Source organism: Engystomops pustulosus, chromosome 6 (genome assembly GCF_040894005.1).
Source record: "Engystomops pustulosus chromosome 6, aEngPut4.maternal, whole genome shotgun sequence".
NCBI classification, from domain to species: domain Eukaryota; kingdom Metazoa; phylum Chordata; class Amphibia; order Anura; family Leptodactylidae; genus Engystomops; species Engystomops pustulosus.
This window is the reverse complement of record NC_092416.1, coordinates 72,482,039-72,508,578: the sequence shown is the minus strand read 5'-3', so window position 1 is coordinate 72,508,578 and position 26,540 is coordinate 72,482,039. Positions and strand designations below refer to the sequence as shown.

General features: G+C 44.4%; 1 protein-coding gene across 6 annotated transcripts in view; it reads right to left on the bottom strand.

Moving 5' to 3' along the window:
* Positions 1-1,555, bottom strand: part of GRAMD1B (GRAM domain containing 1B) — a 168,516-nt gene extending 166,961 nt beyond the window's left edge. For all 6 annotated transcript variants that reach the window (XM_072156518.1, XM_072156521.1, XM_072156519.1 and 3 more), the window contains exon 1: positions 1,424-1,555. The gene's annotated coding sequence lies outside the window, so the exon portion shown is untranslated. The remainder of the gene's footprint in view (positions 1-1,423) is intronic.
* Between the last annotated feature and the right edge of the window lie 24,985 nt (positions 1,556-26,540).

Genomic DNA, 26,540 nt, shown 5'->3' with positions numbered 1-26,540 from the left:
CATAATGATATGGTTACATCATATGGATTTACTTGTATAACTCAGTTTGCATATACCCAGTTTCCTCCAAAATTATGACACCCCCCTAAAGTAAGACCCAGTACAATTTTTTTTAAAACTGTTCTGCAAGCAGCTGCCTGGGCAAGAATTGCTCATTTACGGAAAGGGTTATTGCTAAACATGAGAGGTTGGAGCCAACGATTCTCAAACAAATGGAGAAATTCAGCATGAAATTCAGGGTTTGGAGAGTAATGAAGAATAAGAGTATTCAGAAGTTTCCAAGAGAAGTGATCAAGGTATAGCACAAACAGTTATAAAAAAAAGTTGCTGCAGAATTCTTGTTTCATGGAGAAGAAAAACATTTAGGGTGGTGGCATACGTGCCATCTTGGCTGCGTTTGCAAAGCAGACCAGGCCACACCCACCCGGGCGGGCCGCGGCCCGATCGCATCAGCGTTTCTATGGAAACACCTGCGTTAGGAAACGAGCCGCAGGTGTTTTACGTTAATTTAATGCAAAACACCGGCCGCTCGTTTCCGATCGCAGGCATTTCCATAGAAACGCTGATGCGATCGGGCCGCGGCCCGCCCGGGTGGGTGTGGCCTGGTCTGCTTTGCAAACGCAGCCAAGACGGCATGTGTGCCACCACCCTAACTAAACCAGAAAATGCACTGTGTGACCGCATCCTCAAGCAGACAGTTGAGAGTACGGTCACGCGGTTGGTTCTTGGTGCGTTTTGAAACGCTTTACGTTTACCATGCATTTGGCTGATTTGAATCAGTTGCTTTATTTCTACTTTCATTTTGGATGCCTTTAAAAACACAAGAAAAATGCCACGAGGTAAGTCGACCTGAGATGTTCACCTATGTTGTGGTCAAGTTTAAGTTTTTACTGCAATTTTTCAGAAAAAATGAGATTTAACAAGTGAAACATACTTGGTTAAAATGTTTTATCTGTAAAATCAATATAGGAGTGAATGTCACACGTAAAAACTGAATTGGCCCTTGACTGTAGTTTGATTTGTCATAGTCTGTCACAGATCTGCAGAACATCCATTTCATTGGGACTTGCATTGCCAATTTGAACTACAAAACGAAGTAACTTATTTAAAAAACAACTTTGGTTTCTCTCCCTGGCATCACACATAATTATAATTTCTGTCGGAATTGAAAAAATAATCCCCTTCCTCTATTTCTCATCTTAATGATTTTTGTGACCTTTACAAAGTGCACCAGCTGTGTACCCTATGTGGAGGAGGAGCCCATGGTCTATAGGCTGCCATGAATTTATTTTCCCATATCACAAACCCAAACAACGCTCATGATTTCCAGCCTTTCCTCTTTTCCATTAGTTTGATACTGAGGAATACAGTAAACTAATCATTCATAGACAGACTAAAGAGTGACATGAACACAAGTACATACCTCAGCAGGCAGAGTAGGGTTACAGGCCTGAGTCGTGCAGGGAAAGCTTCTCACCCCTCATCTGCTTCCTAGGATATTTTAACTTCACAGCAAGGTCATTGCATGACACTAATCAGCATAAGCACTGCCAAAGACAGGTGAAACTCTGCTGATTTCATTGAAGGGCACTTGGCTGCAGATCCTGGTCTTACCACAGAGGGGCAGTCATGCATCATAGTAGAACAAACAGCGCTATGTACAGGCAAAGGGCTAAGAATAAAGTCCTGTGTAAAAAGAATCACTGAGGGTGCATTCACACGTTCAGTTTTTCAAAGGCAAAAGCAGGTGTGGGTTTTTGCATTAAACGGTAGATGCAACATCTTTGCCCCCTTTGATTTCAAATGGGCTTTTTGATTTAGTGTATTAGGCCCCTTTGAAACTTGCTTTTTTCCACACGCGTGTTCTGCGTGTGCTTTTCACGCACAGGACTTGCATTGCACTTTGACAGATTGTAATAAATGGGTTTTTTCAGACATGCATTTTTTTCACGCACACACGCGCATTTTTTTAAATGTGCGTTTGAATCTCAACATGCTCTACTTTTGCAAGTCACGCACGTGAAAAACGCACCATACAAGTCTATGGAGATGCATCAAAAACGCATTGCACTTGCATGTGTTTTTCACGCATCAATTTCCATGGAAAAGATAGACCTCAGTCCAGTCTATCAAAATATAATAACGGTTTTTCCCCCACTTTAATTCTGTTATGGAAAAGTCGAATGGCACTCTTTTGCCATTTTGCAAAATATAAAAAATTTGATAAACAGTGATCAAAAGGCTGTATAGTCCTAAAAATGGTAGCATTGAAAACTTCATCAAAAGTCACAAAAAAACTCACAGCTTCTTACACTGAAGTAGCGCCCAGGGGGGCGGGGCTTGGGCCGATTGCATATGCGTTTCCAGAGAAGTCTAAAAACCCGACAGAAATGCGGCCGCCGGACCCTTAGTAAATAAGCACCAATATGTATAGTCTGGGGCATATGGGGTGACTATGGTGATGTTGTTTTTTTTTAGTGTTTTTTTTAAACTTTATTAGGGAATATTACTGTGTACTTTTAAATATTTGTTAATATGTGATGTGTGTTGTAGTGGGATGGACATTTCCAATTTTTTTATTATTTTTTAAAACATTTTTTACTTCAATTTTCACCAGTAACTGGGGCATCTGTAAGAGCCTATGTGGGAGCAGATGTCGGATCAGAGCTGGACTGGGTGTGATAGCTAGCACTCCTTCTCTGTGCTTCGCACTGCTTCAGCACGATTCTGTGAGGATTGGATAAGGAAAATGTGGTAATAAATCACAAATCCCTTCGTCCTAGGGTCTTCTTTCTGTAGCCAACCCCTAAGAACCCATATGATACCCCCTAATGATTTTCAGCTACATACAATACTCCCTCTTTATTCTCCTTTAGATGTGTTCCCCCACTTTATTTTATCTGTCTTTAACTTACAAAGGCGGTCCCCTACTTAAGAACACCCGACTTACAGATGACTCCTAGTAACAAACAGACCTTTGGTAATAGGTATTTTACTGTACTTTAGCCGTGGGCTACAATAAACAGCTATAACAGTTATTACAGGTTTCTGCAATTAAGCTTTATTGTTAATCCTGGTTATTATGAGAATCCAAAATTTGGAAAATCCAATTGTCACAGAGACCAAAAAAATGATGAAGGGGGTTCCATTGATAAAGTATACAGTTACGACTTCCTCCTTCCCCCTCATATTGTGGCCTCCTGCCCTCCATCCTCCCTCATATTGTGGCCTCCTGCCCTCCATCCTCCCTCATATTGTGGCCTCCTGCCCTCCATCCTACCTTATATTGTCGCCTCCTGTCCTCCATCCTCCCTCGTATTGTGGCCTCCTGTCCTCCATCCTCCCTCGTATTGTGGCCTCCTGTCCTCCATCCTCCCTCGTATTGTGGCCTCCTGTCCTCCATCCTCCCTCGTATTGTGGCCTCCTGTCCTCCATCCTCCCTCGTATTGTGGCCTCCTGTCCTCCATCCTCCCTCGTATTGTGGCCTCCTGTCCTCCATCCTCCCTCGTATTGTGGCCTCCTGTCCTCCATCCTCCCTCGTATTGTGGCCTCTATCCTCCAAATATTGTGACCTCCCTTCTCCGAGCCCCAGGAAGGAGGAAACAGGGGAACGATAGAAAGGTAAGTAAAGTTTTTATCTTTAAACACAGAGCAGGCAGCAGTAGCTAGTCCTGTCTCCTGGTCTCGGCTTTGCTCCTCTAGTGTGTCGGAGCAGGGACCAAGAACACATAGTGTGACAGCACCCTTATCATTACACTCTGTAGTTAGCCTCCACCAGGCTGCGTTCACATGTTACATTTTTGTTCAAGTAAAATGTACCGGGGAGGAGTTTGGCAGGATCATATGCTGTTTGTGTATTAATTGAAACTCATGCGATTGGAAATGAGCATCAGGAGTTTTGCTGGTAAACCATGCAAAACATCGATCGTTGCCCCTAACAACTTCGATCATAATTTTTCATTCTAGAAACTTACGATCACACATAGAGGGCGTTGCCAGCGGGGTCCGGGGGTGTGCCCTCCTGGTCTCGCGCGGCTGACACAAGCTGGAGGCGGAGGATTGTGTCGGTCTCGCGAGAGCCGGGATTGCGCATGCGCGGAGCCACCGCGGCACGGCCCGCAACACACACACACGCGGCCAGCCTGTCATTACCTCCCTTCACAGGTGAGTCAACTCTCCCACCTTTACTATCGCATATATACAAGACCCCAAGGCACTAGACTCTAGATCCCTGAGGAAGCCACATCGTAGGCGGAACGCGTGGGGCGCGTTATCTCCTTCACCCAACTACTTGGTGATATCATTTTTCATGCATATTATTTACTAGACAAAGATGCATTGCTTGCCCTGATTGAAGTATCATTCTAATATTGACTTTAGGATACTGCTTATACTATGACTGCATAGGTAGCCAATGCACAGTCCATTACTAATTGTATTACCTTATATATAAACACCAAGTTAAGATTCTACATTATCTTAGGTAGGGGGAGAACAGTACATGTTATTGTCATGCACTGTAGATAGCACTTTACTTCTTAAAGTGCTCATTTTTAGATGTTTTTAAATGTTAGTGTTTAGTGTATTGTTCAAATAAAATTTATTCTTTGCTACATACTTTTGAATATAGCCGCTTTCTTTGCACATCCCATCTGTCTTTTTTTGAATATGCATAACTGCCAGGGATGTGTGGCATGTTGAGTTATCCATACTTAACATAACCATGCAAAACATTTGGCGCTTGTAATTGAAACGCAACGTGTGAACTCAACAGCTCTTCAATAACTGAAGGACATAATGGAAGCCTAAAACTGAGAAGTGAAACTGAATAGTAGAAGAAAAATAAAAGAAATAGAAGAAAAATCTCGTATCTATATTTTCATACCTTTTTAACCTTAAAAACATATCTGCCTGTACAGAGGGTCCGGGAAGTATTTAGATGCCAGCATGTAGGTTTAATATGAAACTGAGTGAAAACAGCATCTGGAAAATGAGTTGTGGTTTTACCACAATTTTCTGTGGTTTATGTGATATTAAAATTAGCCATAGTGTATTAACTGATTAAGCATTTCCTTATTGTCTTGCAAAGTGATCCCACACCCCAAAAGTACCTCGATAAGTACATTCTGTTATTCTGTTGTCAACTGTATGTAAATATTAAGCAGTCATTCAAAAAAAACTAGATGGTTATAATCAGGGGTGGATTAATACTGCCATGGGCTCTGGGATTTATGAATATTTTAACCCCTACAAGTCTGGAATTCACTTCCTACATATGGTACCAGAATTAAGCTTCTCTGGGAATGGAGGATGCTTCACTTCTGCCTGCTTTCAATCTGTGGTTTGACAACCTTTGGAGGACCTGTGTACATGTGCATTAAGAGCAGGAACAGATGTACAAAGATTTAATGGTAAAAGGTCTTTCTCAGTATAGAATGTGGAGAGAGGTTTGGGTGGCCATGGGCCTCCTACAAGGCTTGGGTCAAGGGCTACTACCCAAACTGCCTATATTATAATCCTTGTTAGCAATTAGCAATTTTTACTGCCCCGCAGTAATATGAATATTTACAGACATTAATATCTAGAACATGAATCCAGATTCCCGAATATAACCATCGATTTACATAAATGAATTTATTTATTGTTTTATGAAACAGCCCTATAATAATTGCTGCTGCTATTTTTACCTCCTACTAACAGGTCAGATAGTTTCCCGCTATTGTGATAATGTCAGTATATGCACCATACACTCCATGCTCTGATCCTTGAGTTTCAGCTCCTACAAATGTCAGAAGCAAAGCCATTGATTTCCTATCATCAAAGAATGGACGGCAAACAATAAAGCTCCTTCTATTCTATAAGCAATGCCTGTAATCCTGCAAGAAGTGACTGGGAAGGAATGGAAGAAATCTATCACCGCTCTCTACCTGTCATTATAGGAGACATATGGGATGTTTCTGTGCCAACATAAAAGCCAGATTCTGTATTAAGTAAAGAGCTACTCATATAACAATGCCAATATGATATTACTATCCTATTATCAAAAATGTAAAGACCTGTCAATGTTCCACCCAAGGACAGCAAAGCTGAAAGAAATCGTCTCATTCATTGCTATGGGTTCATGCTCAAGGCCATGGATTTCACAGCCCCATGTATAAGCCGACTGCCGGAGATGCAAAAGATACCGCAGGTCCTATTTCTGCCCATCTCAGACAGTTTTTTGAATTGTCAAAGGTACATGAACGGACCTCGGCCTTCAACATCATACGAGATACAAACAATGGTCCAAGGGAGCTAGGTGTTTAGTGTTTTGCACTGTGATGATACAATGGGGGTCATTTACTAAGGGCCCGATTCGCGTTTTCCCGACGTGTTACCCGAATATTTCCGATTTGCGCCGATTGTACCTGAATTGCCCCGGGATTTTGGCGCACGCGATCGGATTGTGGCGCATTGGCGCTGGCATGCACGCGACGGAAATCGGGGGGCGTGGCCGAACGAAAACCCGACGGATTTGGAAAAACCGCCGCATTTAAAAACCGAAAATGTGTCGCTTGGGAAGCGCTTACCTTCACCTGGTCCAGCTCGGTGTATTCCGGCGCGTTCAGATGATTTTCAGCGCAGCAGCGCCACCTGGTGGACGGCGGAGGAACTACCTTCATAAATCCCGTCCGGACCCGAATCCTGTTCAGAGAACGCGCCGGATTGCAAATGGGCCGGGTAAGTAAATCTGCCCCATTGTGTTGCACGACTTTAATGTATTTGACACACCATAAAATGAACAAATGAGAATCATTTGGTCTTATTATGCACCAAAAATTGTGCAAAACTGTTGGGATTCAAAAGCTGCGCCCAAATTGAGCAACTAAAAGAAAAGGCGTAAGTGTCAGTGTTTTCACATTGGCTTGCATTTTCACTGATCCATTGAAAAAATCATCCTTTTTTTTCACTGATGCAGATCAAGTAAGGCAATAAAAGCCTATAGGTCTGCAAAAAACACATAGATAACAACACAGATAAAACATCCGTTTTTTTTTTTCACTGATGAGGCTGAAAAAACAGGATTACAAAGCAATGTTAAACCTTCAGTTTTTTTGTGAACACGGAGACAAAACAGATGCATTACACAGACAAAACGGAAGTAAAAACAGAGACACAACGGAGAAAAAAGCTGAGCACCAATCAAAGAGCCCTTAGCCACCATATATTGTTCTTGTCAATCTGCTTTATATTTGAACGATTTGTCTTTTCTTTTCCTTATTCTATATTTATTAGAAATAATATTAATACAATAGTTAAAAAATATCTCAACATAAAGCCTGCGCCATTCCACAAACTGCAGTCTTGTTTCTTGTTCTGGAAACAACCTCTTGGAATGTAAATAATGGACATTTTAACAAATGTGACAAACAGCTTGTTAATCAGTAAACAAGTCAATGACGGTCACATGATGTACATTCCCACACTGTGGCCATAATAAGAACATGTAGACCACAACACGTTTTATTTCGCCCCTTGACCCTAATCACTGGACGATGAAAGTGCTTTCTTCTGGTTATGGCTTGTCAATAAGGGGCGACTATAAATCCACATAGTAAATATCCCAAGAGTCAGGAGTTCAGGTGACCTATATAAATTGTGTCCTCTGTAGATTAATCATGAGCAAAGAAGTTTTCAAGGCTGCAATCAGATAGGCCTTGAACACCGCAATGGAAAAGGCCATATTTTGCTACTGTTTCAGCTTTTACAAGTAAAACACATTTAGTGAATGTTTCACCCACTGAGAAAAAAGAAACCAAAACATCAAGGGTATTTTTAAGCTTGAGACGAACCAGAGGCATGATGGAGGAACAAGAAGGGTGGTGTATATTTCAGTCATCCTTTATGTTTGGTTTCTGGCAACAAATTCGCCAAATTCCCTTTTGGAAACTGGTGAGGGCGGCGAAAAACCTCCACATGTGCCAAGACTTTCAAATGGAGGATAAAAATAAGCAGACCCATGGGCAAATATGTATTAATACATATATTATATTACAGGCAGTCCCCGGGTTACATACAAGATAGGGACTGTAGGTTTGTTCTTAAGTTGAATTTGTATGTAAGTCGAAACTGTATATTTTATCATTGTAGTTCCCGACAATTTTTTTTTTTGCCCCAGTGACAATTGGAGTTTCAAATTTTTTTGCTGTAATAGGACCAAGAATTATCAATAAAGCTTCATTGCAGACAATTTTAAGCTGATTATTGCAGTCTGGGACTATTTTAAAGCATCCAGAGAGCTTCACCAGAGGTCACAGTGGGCAGAGGGGTCTGTCTGTAACTATGGGTTGTCTGTAAGTCGGGTGTCCTTAAGTAGGGGACCGCCTGTATATTTTATAATTGTAGCTCCATAAAAAATTTGTCCCAATGGCAATTGAATTTTCAAACATTTTTGCTGTCATAGGAACAAGGATTATCAATTAAGCTTAACCCCATAGTGCAAAAAGATGTACCTGTATGTCTTGTTGCGCAGGGGGTAGTATGAAGCGGGCTCACGGGTTCTTCATTCTCACCGGGTGTTTGCTTCAAAATGTAGCAAACAGCCATCGCTAACACTCGCGATTGGTGCTAGCTAGTGTTAACCCTTTCATTGTCGCCGGGAAAGCTGTCGGTGGCGCGTGGGCGCCACCAACTTGGCTCCAATAGTCACTCCCTGTGACGTCATCGGGGATCTGCAATCCGTTGCCATTACAGCCTCAGATCACACAAAGAGGCTATCATGTTTTAGGCTATCTATTACAATGTGCGATTTGCACATTGTAATAGATGATGTGCAAAATCCCCATATACTGCCATATTGTAATATGGTAGGATCAACAGGCCACCAAGGGTGAAAGTACCCCTGGGGGTCTGAAAAATAGTACAGTGAACAGTGAAAGCCGTAAAATGCAAGCCCACAAGAAATGCCGCAAATGTGTTTTATCATTATTTTCACTGCATTCAGAATTTTTTTTCCCGCTTCCCAGTATACAGCATAGAATATTAAATACCATCACTATGAAGTGCAATTTGTTACGCAGAAAACAAGCCCATACACAGCTCTTTACACGGAAAAATAAAAAAAGTTATAGATTTTTGAAAGTGGGAATAAAAAATAAACATGCAAAAATGAAAAAGGGCCTGGTCCTAAAGGGGTTAAATACTGACCATTGCAGCATGGGACTAAAGAAAAGCATCAAAAGACCTTCACCAGAGGTCCCAGTGGGCAGAGAGGTCCATCTGTAACTAGGGGTCGTCTGTAAGTCGGGTGTCCTTAAGTCTGGGACCACCTGTATACATGAATCTTAAATTCAAAGTACAAACCAAATGGAAAATAGGGAGTGAAAGAATGGAGGAACAGGGAGAAAGAAGTTATGGACACAGGAGAAGCAAACCAGCAGTATATTGCTGGAAGCTGCATTCAGACATTGGGGCACACCGCATTTTCGTCAGGTTTCCCGACTTTTTACCGTTTTGCACTGAATTGCCCCGGGTTTTTGGCGCATGCGATCGGATTGTGGCGCATCGGCGCCGGATTGTATGCGACAAAAATCGGAGGACGTCGGACAACCCGACTGATTCGGACAAACCGGAGAATTTAAAAACCAAAGAGTATAGAGTGTCTTGAAAAAGATTGGTAAGATCTACAAATGGAAAAATACAAAAACTCCCTTTCACAGTCGTACCCCGTCCCTATCATCTCAGACGTCCACAGGTGGACTATCCCAGACTTCTCTGGATGGACCAGACACTAGACCCATTCGTGGCAATAAGAGACTATTCGAACCGTATCAGCGATCACAGCCAAAACGATGGGCGCGCAAAGAAAATGGAGATGAGACACGAACATCCACACTTAAGGTAATAAATCTTATGGACAAATCACTGTCCAAAACTCAAGTAGAAGTATTAAGTTTGGGTCTATCTTTTTCCCCCTCTGATAATTTTGATTGCTTTTTAGCAGTAAAGGATCTACATCTCCTTGCCCGCAAGTTGGCTTTTAAAAAAATATTCCATGATAAGGACATGTTGAGAACTCCGTCGGACCAGGAACATCTGTCCCTAGCAGCCCTAGAAGAACTCTTGGAAGAGCAAGAACATACAAAGAAAAAAGGTAAATCCCTCCCTCTCTACTTCCTAAATCCAAAATATTTCCTGTCTTATCTGATTTCCCCAACATAGACCTATTTGTGAAGCTTGTGACACAAGACTTCAAAAAGATATCTCGGGTTGGACAGGTGAGGAATTGTACCCCAGCCCAACAAAATGCCATCAGAGAACTAAACCAGATAAATTCAGACAAGGGGGGGAATGTGGTACTATGGTCTGTAAAGGATTATGAAAGGGAGGCCTTTCGCCAACTACGGGATAACACGTGCTATAAAAAACTAACATTCAATCCTGCACAAAAATTTAAAGATGAACTTAACTTTATTCTCTCTACAGCAGTGGAAAATGAGGTCTTGACGAAAAATCAGATGGCCTGCCTTATACCGGAATACCCTAAAGTCGCATCTCTCTACCTTCTACCGAAAGTGCATAAACACTTGGACAACCCTCCTGGCCGCCCGATTGTGTCAGGCATAAATTGACTCTGTGAACCAATCTGCAAACTTATTGACTACCACCTGCGTCCGCTTGTGGAGACACTACCCTCATATTTAAAGGATACCACGGATATATTGAGGAAATTCGCGGGACTCCACTTGAAACCAGATATGCATATCGTCAACTGTGATGTGGAATCCGTCTACACCTCTATTCGGCATAAGGATGGTCTTGCAGCGGTAAGATTTAGAGATGAACGAACATACTCGTCCCAGCTTGATGCTCGTTCGAGCATTAGCGTACTCGAAACTGCTCGTTGCTCGGACGAATACTTCGCCCGCTCGAGAAAATGGCATCTCCCGCCGTTTTGCTTTTTGGCAGCCAGAAACAAGCCAGGAGACTCTGCACTCCACCCAGCATGACGTGGTACCCTTACACGTCGATAGCAGTGGTTGGCTGGCCAGATCAGGTGACCCTGGAATAGACTAGCCCCTGCCTGCGCTGCTCGGATCATTCTGTGTCTGGATGCCGCTAGGGAGAGAGCTGCTGCTGGTCAGGGAAAGCGTTAGGCTGTTCTATTAGAATAGTGTTAGGCAGGAGTGATTCTACAAGAACCCAACAGCCCTTCTTAGGGCTACAATAACGTTATACATTTTTTTTTTTTTATTTGCAGCTAGTACCATATTGTGAGGAATTTGCAGGGGGACTTGCTACCGTTGTGTTTAGCTCTTAGTGACACACATATCCACCTCAAACACCAAAGTGGGAAAATTTATTAGGGGTTTGATTTCAATTAGGCACAGTCTGCCATTTACTTTTTATTTTACGTTTATTTTTTCATAACTCAGCGTCATCTCATCTGGCATAGCAGTGTGCTTTCATACTTGGCTAGAAAATAGCCATAGGAGAATCCAAACGGCTTACTTAGGCCTACAATAGCATTATATATTTTATTTCTGGTTGATCTGCTGGTGGCTGTCCTTGCTGTAGTGCATCTACTACCATATTGTGAGGAATTTGTAGTGAGACTTGCGACCGTTGTGTTTAGCGCTTAGTGACGCACATATCCATCGCAAAGACCGAAGTGGGAAAATTTATTAGGGGTTTGATTTCAATTAGGCACAGTCTGCCATTTACTTTTTATTTTACGTTTATTTTTTCATAACTCAGCGTCATCTCATCTGGCATAGCAGTGTGCTTTCATACTTGGCTAGAAAATAGCCATAGCAATAGGATAGCATCGTTTGGTTTAAAAAAAAAAAAAAACACAAAAAAACACAAAAAAAAGTTAAAAAAAAATTAAAGTTATAACTTTCATTTTCAAAATGTTTAACCCGAGGGCTAGGGGTAGAGGACGAGGGCGGGGACGTGGGCGTCCAACTACTGCAGGGGTCAGAGGCCGTGGTCCTGGGCGGGGTGAGACACCACCTGCTGATGAGGGAGCAGGGGAACGCCGCAGAGCTACACTCCCTAGGTTCATGTCTGAAGTTACTGGGACTTGTGGTAGAGCACTGTTGAGGCCAGAACAGTGCGAACAGGTGATGTCGTGGATTGCCGACAATGCTTCGAGCAATTTGTCCACCAGTCAGTCTTCCATGCAGTCCACCCATGTCACCGAAATCGGCACTCCTCCAGCTCCTGCACCTCAGCCTCCTCCCCCCCAGTCTGCCCCCTCCCAGGAAAATTTGGAATTTTAACCGGCATACTCTGAGGAACTGTTTTCTGGACCCTTCCCACAGTCACAAACCACTTGTCCGGTTGCTGCTGAGCAATTTTCCGATGCCCAGGTTTTCCACCAGTCACAGTCTGTGGGTGATGATGACCTTCTTGACGTAGTGGAAGAAGTGTGTAAAGAGGTGTCCGACGATGAGGAGACATGGTTGTCAGACAGTGGTGAAGTTGTTGTCAGGGCAGGAAGTCCGAGGGGGGAGCAGACTGAGGGATCGGAGGATGATGAGGTGACAGACCCAAGCTGGGTTGAGAGGCTGGGTGAACACAGTGCTTCTGAGACGGAGGAGAGTCCTCGACCAGAACAGGTTGGAAGAGGCAGTGGTGGGGCCAGACGGAGAGGCAGGGCCAGAGCAGGTGCATCAGCGCCAAATGTGTCACGTAGTGAAGCTCCCGTGGCGAGGGCTCCCGCGACGAGGGCTAGATTTTCAGAAGTCTGGAGGTTTTTTAAGGAAACAACGGATGACCGATGGACTGTGGTGTGCAACCTTTGCCAAACCAGGATAAGCAGGGGTTCCACCACTACTAGCTTAACTACCACCGGTATGCGCAGGCATATGAATGCTAAACACCCCACTCAGTGGCATCAAGCCCGTTCACCTCCGGCCGTGCACACCACTGCTCCTTCCCCTGTGTCAGCTGATAGTCAGCCCCCTGCCCAGGACCCTGCCACAAAAACCCCATCGTCGCCTCCACGATCCTCCACAGCATCCATCAGCGTTCGCTCTCCATACCCCAGACGCTGGAGCGGAAACGGAAATATAGTGCAACCCACCCGCACGCCCAAGCCCTTAATGTCCACATCTCCAGATTGCTTAGCCTGGAGATGCTGCCCTATAGGCTAGTAGAGACCGAGGCCTTTCGCAACCTCATGGCGGCGGCCGCCCCTCGGTATTCGGTCCCCAGCCGCCACTACTTTTCCCGATGTGCCGTCCCAGCCCTGCACCAGCACGTGTCAGACAACATCATCTGTGCCCTGACCAACGCCGTTTCTGACAAGGTCCACCTGACCACGGACACGTGGACGAGTGCTGCCGGGCAGGGCCACTATATATCGCTGACGGCACATTGGGTTAACTTGGTGGAGGCTGGGACCGAGTCTGACCCTGCGGCTGGTCATATACTGCCGACGCCGAGGATTGCGGGGCCTACCTCGGTCCAGGTCTTTCAGGCCTACTATGCCTCCTAAGAATTTATTCCAGCACCGATTACTGGGTATTCACTCTCCTGGACCCACGGTACAAGCAAAATCTTTCCACTCTCATCCCTGGAGAGGAAAGGAGTGTGAGAATGCATGAATACCAGCAGGCCCTGGTGCACAAGCTGAAACACTATTTCCCTTCTGACAGCGCTAGCGGCAGAGTGCGTAGTTCTGCGGGACAAGTAGCGAGGGAGAGTAGGCGAGCAGGCAGCTTGTCCAGCACTGGCAAGGGTACGCTTTACAAGGCTTTTGCCAGCTTTATGTCACCCCAGCAAGACACTGTCACCTGTCCCCAGTCTCGGCAGAGTAGGGCTGATCTTTACAGAAAGATGGTGAGGGAGTACGTAGCTGACCATACCATCGTCCTAAATGATCACACAGCTCCCTACAACTACTGGGTTTCAAAGCTGGACATGTGGCACGAACTGGCGCTGTACGCCTTGGAGGTTCTTGCCTGCCCTGCCGCTAGCGTGTTGTCCGAGCGGGTTTTCAGTGCAGCTGGTGGCATCATCACCGATAAGCGTACACGCCTGTCGACTGACAGCGCTGACAGGCTGACGCTTATTAAGATGAATAAAGCCTGGATTTCTCATAATTTCCAATCTCCACCAGGTGAAGGAAGCTCAACCTGAATTATTTATGCACTCCTCCTCCTCATTTTCCTCCTTCTCCTCCTCTTTGTACACTAAAGCAGAGGAAACTGGCTATTTTTTGACAGGGCCCACTGGCTCTAGCTATAGTACTTTATGCATTTAATTTTTCTGGAGGGCCACCTACCCAGTCCTCTGTTTTAAACAATTTTTTGGACTGCCACATACAGGCACTCAATCTATTTCATTTTTCTGGAGGGCCACCTACCTGCTCCTCTGGTTTGAAAACTTTTTTGGACTGCCACATACAGGCACTCAATCTATTTCATTTTTCTGGAGGGCCACCTACCTGCTCCTCTGGTTTGAAAACTTTTTTGGACTGCCACATACAGGCACTCAATCTATTTCATTTTTCTGGAGGGCCACCTACCTGCTCCTCTGGTTTGAAAACTTTTTTGGACTGCCACATACAGGCACTATCCAAATTAAATTGTCTCCATAGCAGCCTCCACACGTTGTCTCCATTGCTACCTCCAAAAGTCGTCCATATAGCTGCCTCCATACATCGTCCCCTTATCAAACGAGGTATGTCAGGCAGAAATTTGGGTTGTTTTCATGGATTCCACATCAAAGTTGTTAACTTTGTCGCCACCCTGCTGTGTAATCCACAAAATATACTGGCAAACTTTTACCATTTACGGATATTATTTCAGCGCTTCTTGCGCATCTGTTTACATTCCCCTCACCCGCCATATCCCAAACTTATAAGAACGCTACTACACTTAACTTGGTGGAGGCTGGGACCGAGTCTGACCATGGGGCTGGTCATATACTGCCGACGCAGAGGATTGCGGGGCCTACCTCGGTCCAGGTCTCAAAGGCCTACTATACCTCCTCCTCCTCCCACCCCTCCTCCACCTCCTCCTCCTCCGAATTACCATCCGTGGGCATGGCGCCATCAGTCGGTAGCTCTAGGCACAGCAGCAGTGCCGTCGCTAAGCGACAGCAGGCGGTGCTCAAACTGCTGAGCCTAGGCGATAAAAGGCACACCGCCCAAGAGCTATTACAGGGCATTCCACATCAAACTTGTTAACTTTGTCGCCACCCTGCTGTGTAATCCACAAAATATACTGGCAAACTTTTATCATTTACCGATATTATTTCAGCGCTTCTTGCGCATCTGTTTACATTCCCCTCACCCGCCATATCCCAAACTTATAAGAACGCTACTACACTTGATCTTATACAAAAGGTTCTTAGAAGTGCTGTTTGGGGAGTAGCCTAGAGACAGGGGCTTGGATTGGCGAAAGCTCGCCTGGAAGCGGAGCGCCAGCTCCATCCCAAGATCCAACTAACATAGTTTTAACTGCAGCACCTTTAATCTACTATTAGTTCACTGCCTCCATAATAATAATAATAATAATCTTTATTTATATAGCGGCATCATATTCCGTAGCGCTTTACAAATCATAGGAAACAAATACAAATGTAATGTAACAGAGCACAACATTTGCATGGAACAACAGGAGTGAGGTCCCTGCTCGCCAGAGCTTACGGTTTATGAAGATGATGGGGTAACACGAGGTAAAAGAATATTTAATGGTCAAGCCATTCTTCTTAGGGAATAGAACAAAATATAATAAATGGCATTGCTGTCGCTTGAACCACTCAGCCGTCATCTTATATACCAGGTCCAGGGTGAATGGGACTGCAGAGAAGTCTGGTGCCTGTTGGTTGCTGGATAACAGATGGGAGGACGACACAGGACGGGTTAGTAGAAGAGTTAAAACTTCATGCAGTTAATGAGTGTTATAGGCTTGCCTAAAGAAATGGGTTTTAAGAGCACGTTTGAAACTTTGGAGGTTAGCTATTAGTCTGATAGTCCGGGGCAGAGCATTCCATAGAATTGGTGCAGCTCTAGAGAAGTCTTGGAGACGCGAGTGGGAGGTCCGCACTAGGGTAGAGGTTAATCTAAGATCACTGGCGGATCTAAGAGCACGGGTTGGGCGATAGACTGAGATAAGAGAGGAGAGGTAGGGGGGTGCAGCATTATACAGAGCTTTATGGATGAGGGTTATTATTTTAAACTGTATTCGAAAGGAGACTGGCAGCCAGTGCAGCGACTGGCATGAACTGTAGGCATACATGGTCCCCTTATCAAACGAGCTGTGTCAGACAGAATTTTGGGTTGTTTTCATGGCTTCCACAACAAACTTGTTAACTTTGTCGCCACCCTGCTGTGTAATCCACAAAATATACTGGCAAACTTTTATCATTTACCGATATTATTTCAGCGCTTCTTGCGCATCTGTTTACATTCCCCTCACCCGCCATATCCTAAACTTATAAGAACGCTACTACACTTGATCTTATACAAAAGGTTCTTAGAAGTGCTGTTTGGGGAGTAGCCTAGAGACAGGGGCTTGGATTGGCGAAAGCTCGCCTGGCAGCGGAGCGCCAGCTCCATCCCAAGATCCAACTAACATAGTTTTAACTGCAGCACCTTTAATCTACTACTAGTTCACTGCCTCCATACATGGTCCCCTTATCAAACGAGCTGTGTCAGACAGAATTTTGGGTTGTTTTCATGGCTTCCACATCAAACTTGTTAACTTTGTCGCCACCCTGCTGTGTAATCCACAAAATATACTGGCAAACTTTTATCATTTACCGATATTATTTGAGCGCTTCTTTCTCACCTCCTTTGGTTCCTCTCTGCCACCCATTGGTTTTAAGCCTGAGTCCATTTGGGGTATGCTGCCAAGACACTCTCTAGCCTGCCGCTGCTGCCGCTGCCTCTACATGCCGTCCCCTATAGTGTCAGGGTCAATTATTGGATGTTTTAGATGCTATCTAGCTTCATTCTGTCACTCTGTCATGGCCATGCTGTTGCCCATAATTTTGGCATAATGGTGCGTTTAAGCAGCCTCAGAGGCATCCATGCATGCTGCCCCTGCTGTTTCCTGTCCATTTCCGTGGCGTTTCCATCCTTTTCTGAGGTTTCCAGGTGTTTGGCCAAGCTTCCCTGTGCAGAGCCTTGGTCCCCTTGAAAAATGCTCGAGTCTCCCATTGACTTCAATGGGGCTCGTTATTCGAGACGAGCACTCGAGCATCGGGAAAAGTTCGTCTCGAATAACGAGTACCCGAGCATTTTAGTGCTCGCTCATCTCTAGTAAGATTCTTTTTAGGGTCTTCTAATATAGAACCCGACTTCTCTAGTCTACTGATACAATTGCTAGAATTTGCCCTTTCCCACAATTTCTTTTTATTCAAGGGAAGCTTTTTCCTACAGCTCCAGGGAACGGCAATGGGGGCAGCATGTGCACCCTCGTATGCAAACCTTTTCCTGGGGCTGTGGGAAAGAGAGATCTTTATCTCTAACCCTGATAAATATGTGGAAAAGGTGCACCTCTATGCCAGATACATAGATGACATCATTATGATCTGGCAGGGACAAGAGAGTGAATTACAAGAGTTCATCGCGCATCTTAATAATAACGATCTAAATATTAAACTGACATATAAGATTGGACGTCAGAACATGGAGTTCCTGGATGTCAGTTTTGATGTGGAGAATGACGGTCCTATTTCCTCCAATGTATTTAGGAAAGAAACCTCTAGCAACACTCTTCTACATGCACGATCATCACACCCCAAAAAATTGATCGAGAGTATTCCAATAGGACAATTCCTACGCATAAGGCGCATCTGCTCGAATGATTCCCTTTTTGAGCAACAGGCCAAGGACATGAAAGATCGATTCCAGGATATTCAAGACACTCTATACATAAAGGCTACTTGAGAGCTAAGAAAACGAACAGACAAGACCTCCTCATCACAAAACCCAAAAGATGTGAAAATACGGATACGGTAAGATTTATTACTACATTCAATTCACAATGGGGGAAAGTCAATGAAATCCTCTCAAAACATTGGCAACTTCTGAGAATTGATAGCACCTTACAACAACATATACCTGCACACCCGTCCATTACCTACCGACGATCTAAAAATTTACGTGACCATCTAGTAAAAAGTATCCATCAAGACCAGGTCAAAAACGTCTTTGGATCAAAGGGTCCTAAATGGGGAAGCCGTCCATGTGGGAAATGTGTGGCATGTGATAACATGGAAACTACCTCTGTTTTCTTTGACTCTAGCAAACGGAAACAGTACCAAATCATTCAATCAATCACATGCACTACATCTGGGGTTGTCTACTTCCCCATCTGCCCTTGCGATCTGATTTACATAGGACTCACTACGCGAGAACTTTGGCGCAGAGTCCGCGAACATGTACTCGGAATAATGGCAGCAAAAGATGAAAGGGACCCGGGACACTTAAGACCATCCCCCGTCACTTTAAAGAGTACCATCAATGCGATGCGACACAAACTTAAGGTAAGCGGGATTGACAAAGTTACTATCGGTGCTCAGGGGGGTGACTGGAAACGCGCTCTGGCACAAAAAGAGACCAGATGGATCTACCTGCTGGATACTGTATCCCCTCATGGGCTGAATGAAAATTTGAGTTTTACACCATTTCTCTGAGATTACATTCCATTCTAGTTGTTCTTCTCTTTTATATTTGTATGTGTCTGGGTTTAAGTATTCGAGTTTTATGTTTATTTGTGATTTTTAATTTTTATTTACTCATGAAAATGTCTTTTCTTCTTTTTTGTCCCTGTTTATCTCCTTTCATATTTCTACAGCAATTATGTTTACAGGATATGATTGACTACATCAAGTACCTCCAACTTTTACAACATCTACCAGGGGTCGACTACGTCTATCTATAGGCCTCCCATTAGCCTTATATTTATATGTTCTCTATATATTCATTACCCTTCACCTCACTTTCTGTTCTCACTGTAATTTCCCGTGTGGCACTGAGCACTTTTCACGTTACACTTATTTTATACCTAATGCTTACTATTTGCATTGTTTGCACATACATTTTGAACCACCCGATGGTTCTACTCTATTATGCTCTTATGATTTTATTTTTATGACTGAAGGTTTTTATAGGATGGCATTTTATAATATCACATTGTATATCACTATTTATGCCCATTCAAGTATATATTTTTTGGGTTATTTTGCATGAATTAATTTTTACTAAGTATTCACAGGGGTTTGAATAGTTTCTGTACATATATTTTCTATGCTTGTGTATATATACTAAATTTATATCCCATCTTTATCTATATGGCGTATGTATGAGAGGCTCGTTATTATCTACATTAGCGGTTCCTATACAGTCCACCCCTTTTAGTTACCTTATGCAGCTTTTCCTAAGTACCTACGCATGCGCAATCGCGTTCCTGCTCCCTGTTAAGCTGAGGCATACCTCGTTCCGGTATCTCGCGCATGCGCGCTAACCCCTATCGCGTGGTGCCAACATTCTCTGAACTCTCGCGATCCCGAGAGTTCATGTTCTCAGCCGCGTGCATGCGCGATGTACACCTATGGCCGCGACCGCCTCAGAGGCCTAATCAGCTGCTTGGTATGTGTACTCCCCCTCCGGTGTCGTCACCAGTGGCAGAGTGGGCAGGTGCCGGGACTGCAAACATTCAGGCCTAAAAGTTTCAGGCTGTAATAAATCATTTGCTGGGGCAAATGACATCATGTCCCTCCTCAATCCTAATTCAATCCAGACCAATTGTTATTGAACATATTTCATACATCTTTATTGTTTAACAAGAAGTATTTTCGTGTTGAATACATTTTTTTCCGCCACATGGTCAGATATCATTAAATTAAAAAACTGATATCACACATTGACTGACGGTCAATGAGAATTGGAGAATAGATCATTATATGTGTGTGAACAGACTTATGAGGCTTGTTTTCTGCGTAACAAATTGCACTTCATAGTGATGGTATTAAATATTCCATGCCATGTACTCGGAAGTGGGAAAAAAATTCCAAATGCAGTGAAAATGGTGAAAAAAACGCATTTGCGCCATTTTCTTGTGGGCTTGGATATTACGGCTTTCACTGAGCACCCCAAATGACATGTCTACTTTATTCTTTGGGTTGGTACGATTACGGGGATACCAAATATGTATAGGTTTTATAATGTTTTCATACATTTACAAAAATTGAAACCTCCCTGTACAAATTTTTTTTTATTTTGCCATCTTCTGGGGCTAATAACTTTTTTATACTTTGGTGTACGGAGCTGTGGGTGGTGTCATTTTTTGCGACATTTGATAATATTTTCAATGATATCATTTTTAGGACTGTACAACCTTTTGATCACTTTTTACAGATTCTTTTTATATTTTTTTAAATGGCAAAAAGTGCCATTTTTGACTTTGGCCGCTATTTTCCGTTACGGGGTTAAACGCATTGAAAAACCGTTAATATATTTTGATAGATCGGACATTTTCGGATGCGTCAATAGCTAATGTGTTTATGATTTTTATTGTTTATCTATATTTATGTCTAGGGAAAGGGGGGAAAGGGGGGTGATTTGAATTTGAAGGTTTTTTTATTATAATTTTTTTTTAACTTTTTTTAATTTATTTTTTTACTATTTTTCAGACTCCCTAGGGTACTTTAACCCTAGGTTGTCTGATCGATCCTATCATATTCTGCCATACTATCAGCACATTGTAATGAAGGGGTTAAAATGAAATAGCCTCAGGTCTTCGGAAGACCCGAGGCTACCATGGAGACGGATCACCGCTCCCCGATGACGTCACGGGGAGCGACAATCCTAGGCAAGATGGCGGTGCCCATGCGCCGCCATCTTTTTGAGGCTGTCGGCAGCGATCGCTGTTACAACACCCACGATCGGTGCAATATGCAGCAAAGACTTACCGGCTATGGAGAGGGCTCAGCCCGTGAGCCGTCTTCATGCAGCGGGACACGACCGCCGCCGTGAATACACGGCGGGCGGTCGTGAACCAGTTAAATAACCATAAAATTTGCACACGATTCCAGGACAAGTGATGCAGAGCGCCCAGGAGAACTGCTAAGAATGCTTCAGAAATCGTGAATTGCTGCACTGGTTCTCCTCTTTCTACTCCTGCAGTAGTCGGATCAGTGTGAAAACGAGAAGGGCCGCACAAATTTTGAGGTTCATCATGTTGGCCAAATAACAGATCAATTTTCATTACTTCTGTCTAAGCTTTTCCTCAATATTTGCAATCTGTTGTCTAGTATGCAAACAGCTTGAACATTGTATCTGACGGAATGAATGGAAGTTATTTCATAAAAGCCCAGCAGACATCAATACGATGCTTGCACCTTCTATATAAGTCCCAATAGATGTGAAAAGGAAAAGAGTCTGTCAGCTTTGTCATGCAGCAGAGACAATAAGCTGTGCATAATGTACGCATAAGAGTCTGCAGAGAAAGTTAGGCACCGACCAGGCAGTGGCACAGCTAGCTACAAATGGCACTGCCTTACAGAGAATGAATTATATGGACAGATCTGCTGGGAAAACAGCTCCCCTGGCAGAGACCCAAAGGACCTGTCAGGTAGAATTAATAGACGCAGGAAACAAGAGGCTGGATTACATGTGGTAACGCCATAGAGTATTCCTACAACACTCTTCGCACCTCTCACCCCCAGGTGATCCTGTCATGTTTGCACTATAAAATCTTTGCCCGTTTTAATTCCGTCTCTAGTTGCTTTATCTGGAAGGCTTCATTTACACAGCAAATAGAGACAGACCTGTCAATTATGCTGCAGGTTTGGAATCTGCAGCATGTCAATTACTATTGCGGACTATAATTGCGGATCTCAAATGGAATGTTTCCATGACATGTCAAGGATTAGAAAATCAAGCTGCTTTCAATGCCATATAAAAATACCATCCGTATGTAACTTTTCAACATGCTTTTAATGGCGATCACTAATCCAGTGCATGTACATTAGGAGTAACCCTGTTTCTGGTTATTACCTCCCAACTTTTGTGGTGGTGAAAGAGGGACGACAGATGCATCTTTTGTCCCTACCCTTATTACTCCCACACGCAGAATAATTCCCCCCTTAGTGCCCCCCACGGATGCCTGTCACATTGGGGCAGATTTACTTACCTGGTCCATTCGCGATCCAGCGGCGCATTCTCTGCGAAGGATTCGGGTCCGGACGGGATTCATTAAGGCAGTTCCTCCGACGTCCACCAGGTGGCGCTGCTGCACTGAAGTTCCCCAGAATGCACTGAAGTACACCGGCCTAATCCTAGTGAAAGTAAGCGCTAGCCCTGCAACACATTTTTTTTTTAAATGCATCGGGTTTTTGTTCGGCCACGCCCCCCGATTTCCGCCGCGTGCATGCCAGCGCCGATGCGCCACAATCCGATCGCGTGCCCCAAACTCCCGGGGAAAATCAGGGAAAATCGGCACAAATCATAAATATTCGGGTAACACGTTGGGAAAACGCAAATCGGGCCCTTAGTAAATGACCACCATTGTGCCCAATTCCTTCTCATATTGTGCACCCATCTCCACCTAATTTTGTGGGCGCTTCATATTGTACCCCCAATTCCTTTTAATATTGTGGTCCCCACATACTGTACCCTCCCCAGCTCCCCCTCATGTTGTGCCACCCAGTTCCCAATTGTTACTGCTTAATAACGAATACAAACACTAAGTATTAGCTCTCCCTGTTTCCCCAAGCAGTCCTCTCCTCACCCCTGCTGCTGAGTGCCGCTCTGAGGTTGGCAGGCGGAATAACGTCATATAATTGCACCCGCTGCCTTTTTCTGCACACAGCAGCAGTAGAAGCAGATTGATAATGCAGAGAGCTGATGGCTAGAGGATGGCGATAGAGTGGAAGTCCCCTGAAATCCGCTAGTGTCCCACTGCATCTAGAACGGTTGGGAAGTATATTCATTCCGCCTATCTGTGTGTGAGTTTTGCTGTTCCCTTTCTGTTGCAGGTGGAAACTTCTTTCATGACCCCTCTCCACTGAGCTTGGGAGACCTTAGTTAGATCTATCTTGTTGCTTGTATAAATGAAGTTGCTGCAATTTAACAGTAAAAAGGAGATTAGGAGAGAAGGAAGGATAAGTGTGGACAAAAAAAAAATCTTTATTTATATATCGCCATCAAATTTCAATGCGCTTTACAAATCATGGGGACATATACAATTATAATAATACATTACAGAGTACACACAGTCATATGGAACAATGGGAGTGAGGACCCTGCTCACAACAGTCTATGAGGATGAAAGGGTGACCAAAAAGGAGAAAACAGAGGATGCGTGTAATGGACTGGAAAATAGGCAATGCACTTTATTAGAAATGTACAACAACATACAGTATATGGGACAAAGTTAAAACTATCTAAAATGACACCACAGGGTGTAAAAATGCAACCCAGGGCCTAGAGGCATGCTTAGGTCCTGTACCCAGGGCTGATTCTAGCACAGGGTCGGTCTGGCCCGCCGGGGGGCCGGTGAATCCCCCGGTGGGCCCCGACTCCTGTAACTATAGCATGGGCCTTTAATCGAGGCTGCTCCTCTACTACTACCAATACTACTTGCATCATTCAGATGCAAGTACTATTTCTTACAGCACCGCGCAGGACGTCCTGTGCGGCGCTGCTGTGACACAGGAAGCACTTGCTAGCGCTTCCTGTGTCACTACCACAGAAGCAGCCAGAGGAGCGAACAGGAGGAGGAGCGAGGGGGAGGAAGCGCGGGAGCACCACATTCAAATCTGTGGCTGCTCTCCCTGGAGGTGCAGCCCGGGCAGAGCTGACAGGAGAAGCCCCGCCCACCAGCCCGGGCCTGCTGCACAGAGGAGACAGCTCCATCCACTGCCTGACCTGGACCTGCTGCTGGATATCAGGTAAGTGTAATGTGTATATATATGTGTCTTCTCTGTGTATGTGTGTTTTGCCATGTGTATATATGTGTGTACAACATGTCCTGTGCTTGTATATAGACTGATAACATGTAATAGCTGTATATATAGGTGTAATGTGTTCTATATGTGTGTGTATATAATGGTATAACATGTATTAGGTGTGTATATATATATATATATATATATATATATATGTGTCATGTATGTGTATATACAGGTTTTACATGTGATATATGTGTGTATATGCAGGTATACCATGTAAAGGGTGTAGATATAGGTGTAATGTGTGTGTGTATATACAGGTATAACATAAAATAGGTTTATATATAGGTGTAATATGTAATGTGCGTGTATATTTATATATAGTGATTGCTGGGGGAGCTGTATATAGTGATTGCTGGGGGAGCTGTATACAGTGGTTGCTGGGGGAGCTGTATATAGTGGTTGCTGGGGGAGCTGTATACAGTGATTGCTGGGGGAGCTGTATATAGTGATTGCTGGGGGAGCTGTATATAGTGATTGCTGGGGGAGCTGTATACAGTGATTGCTGGGGGGTGTATATAGTGATTGCTGGGGGAGGTGTATATAGTGATTGCTGGGGGAGCTGTATATAGTGATTGCTGGGGGAGCTGTATACAGTGATTGCTGGGGGGAGCTGTATATAGTGGTTGCTGGGAAAGCTGTATACAGTGATTGCTGGGGAGCTGTATATAGTGATTGCTGGGGGGAGCTGTATATAGTGATTGCTGGGGGAGCTGTATATAGTGATTGCTGGGGGAGCTGTATATAGTGATTGCTGGGGGAGCTGTATATAGTGATTGCTGGGGGAGCTGTATATAGTGATTGCTGGGGGAGCTGTACATAGTGATTGCTGGGGGAGCTGTATATAGTGATTGCTGGGGGAGCTGTATACAGTGATTGCTGGGGAGCTGTATATAGTGATTGCTGGGGGGAGCTGTATATAGTGATTGCTGCGGGGGCTGTATATAGTGATTGCTGGGGGAGGTGTATATAGTGATTGCTGGGGGAGCTGTATATAGTGATTGCTGGAGGAGCTGTATACAGTGATTGCTGGGGGGAGCTGTATATAGTGGTTGCTGGGAAAGCTGTATACAGTGATTGCTGGGGAGCTGTATATAGTGATTGCTGGGGGGAGCTGTATATAGTGATTGCTGGGGGAGTTGTATACAGTGATTGCTGGGGGAGCTGTATATAGTGATTGCTGGGGGGAGCTGTATATAGTGATTGCTGGGGGAGCTGTATATAGTGATTGCTGGGGGAGCTGTATATAGTGATTGCTGGGGGAGCTGTATATAGTGATTGCTGGGGGAGCTGTATATAGTGATTGCTGGGGGAGCTGTACATAGTGATTGCTGGGGGAGCTGTATATAGTGATTGCTGGGGGAGCTGTATACAGTGATTGCTGCGGGGGCTGTATATAGTGATTGCTGGGGGAGGTGTATATAGTGATTGCTGGGGGAGCTGTATACAGTGATTGCTGGGGGGAGCTGTATATAGTGGTTGCTGGGAAAGCTGTATACAGTGATTGCTGGGGAGCTGTATATAAAGATTGCTGGGGGGAGCTGTATATAGTGATTGCTGGGGGAGTTGTATACAGTGATTGCTGGGGGAGCTGTATATAGTGATTGCTGGGGGAGCTGTATATAGTGATTGCTGGGGGAGCTGTATATAGTGATTGCTGGGGGAGCTGTATATAGTGATTGCTGGGGGAGCTGTATATAGTGATTGCTGGGGGAGCTGTATATAGTGATTGCTGGGGAACTGTACATAGTGATTGCTGGGGGAGCTGTATATAGTGATTGCTGGGGGAGCTGTATACAGTGATTGCTGGGGAGCTGTATATAGTGATTGCTGGGGGGAGCTGTATATAGTGATTGCTGCGGGGGCTGTATATAGTGATTGCTGGGGGAGGTGTATATAGTGATTGCTGGGGGAGCTGTATATAGTGATTGCTGGGGGAGCTGTATACAGTGATTGCTGGGGGGAGCTGTATATAGTGGTTGCTGGGAAAGCTGTATACAGTGATTGCTGGGGAGCTGTATATAGTGATTGCTGGGGGGAGCTGTATATAGTGATTGCTGGGGGAGTTGTATACAGTGATTGCTGGGGGAGCTGTATATAGTGATTGCTGGGGGGAGCTGTATATAGTGATTGCTGGGGGAGCTGTATATAGTGATTGCTGGGGGAGCTGTATATAGTGATTGCTGGGGGAGCTGTATATAGTGATTGCTGGGGGAGCTGTATATAGTGATTGCTGGGGGAGCTGTACATAGTGATTGCTGGGGGAGCTGTATATAGTGATTGCTGGGGGAGCTGTATACAGTGATTGCTGGGGAGCTGTATATAGTGATTGCTGGGGGGAGCTGTATATAGTGATTGCTGCGGGGGCTGTATATAGTGATTGCTGGGGGAGCTGTATACAGTGATTGCTGGGGGAGCTGTATATAGTGATTGCTGGGGGAGCTGTATACAGTGATTACTGGGGGAGCTGTATACAGTGATTGCTGGGGGAGCTGTATACAGTGATTGCTGTGGGAGCTGTATATAGTGATTGCTGGGGGAGCTGTATACAGTGATTGCTGGGGGAGCTGTATATAGTGATTGCT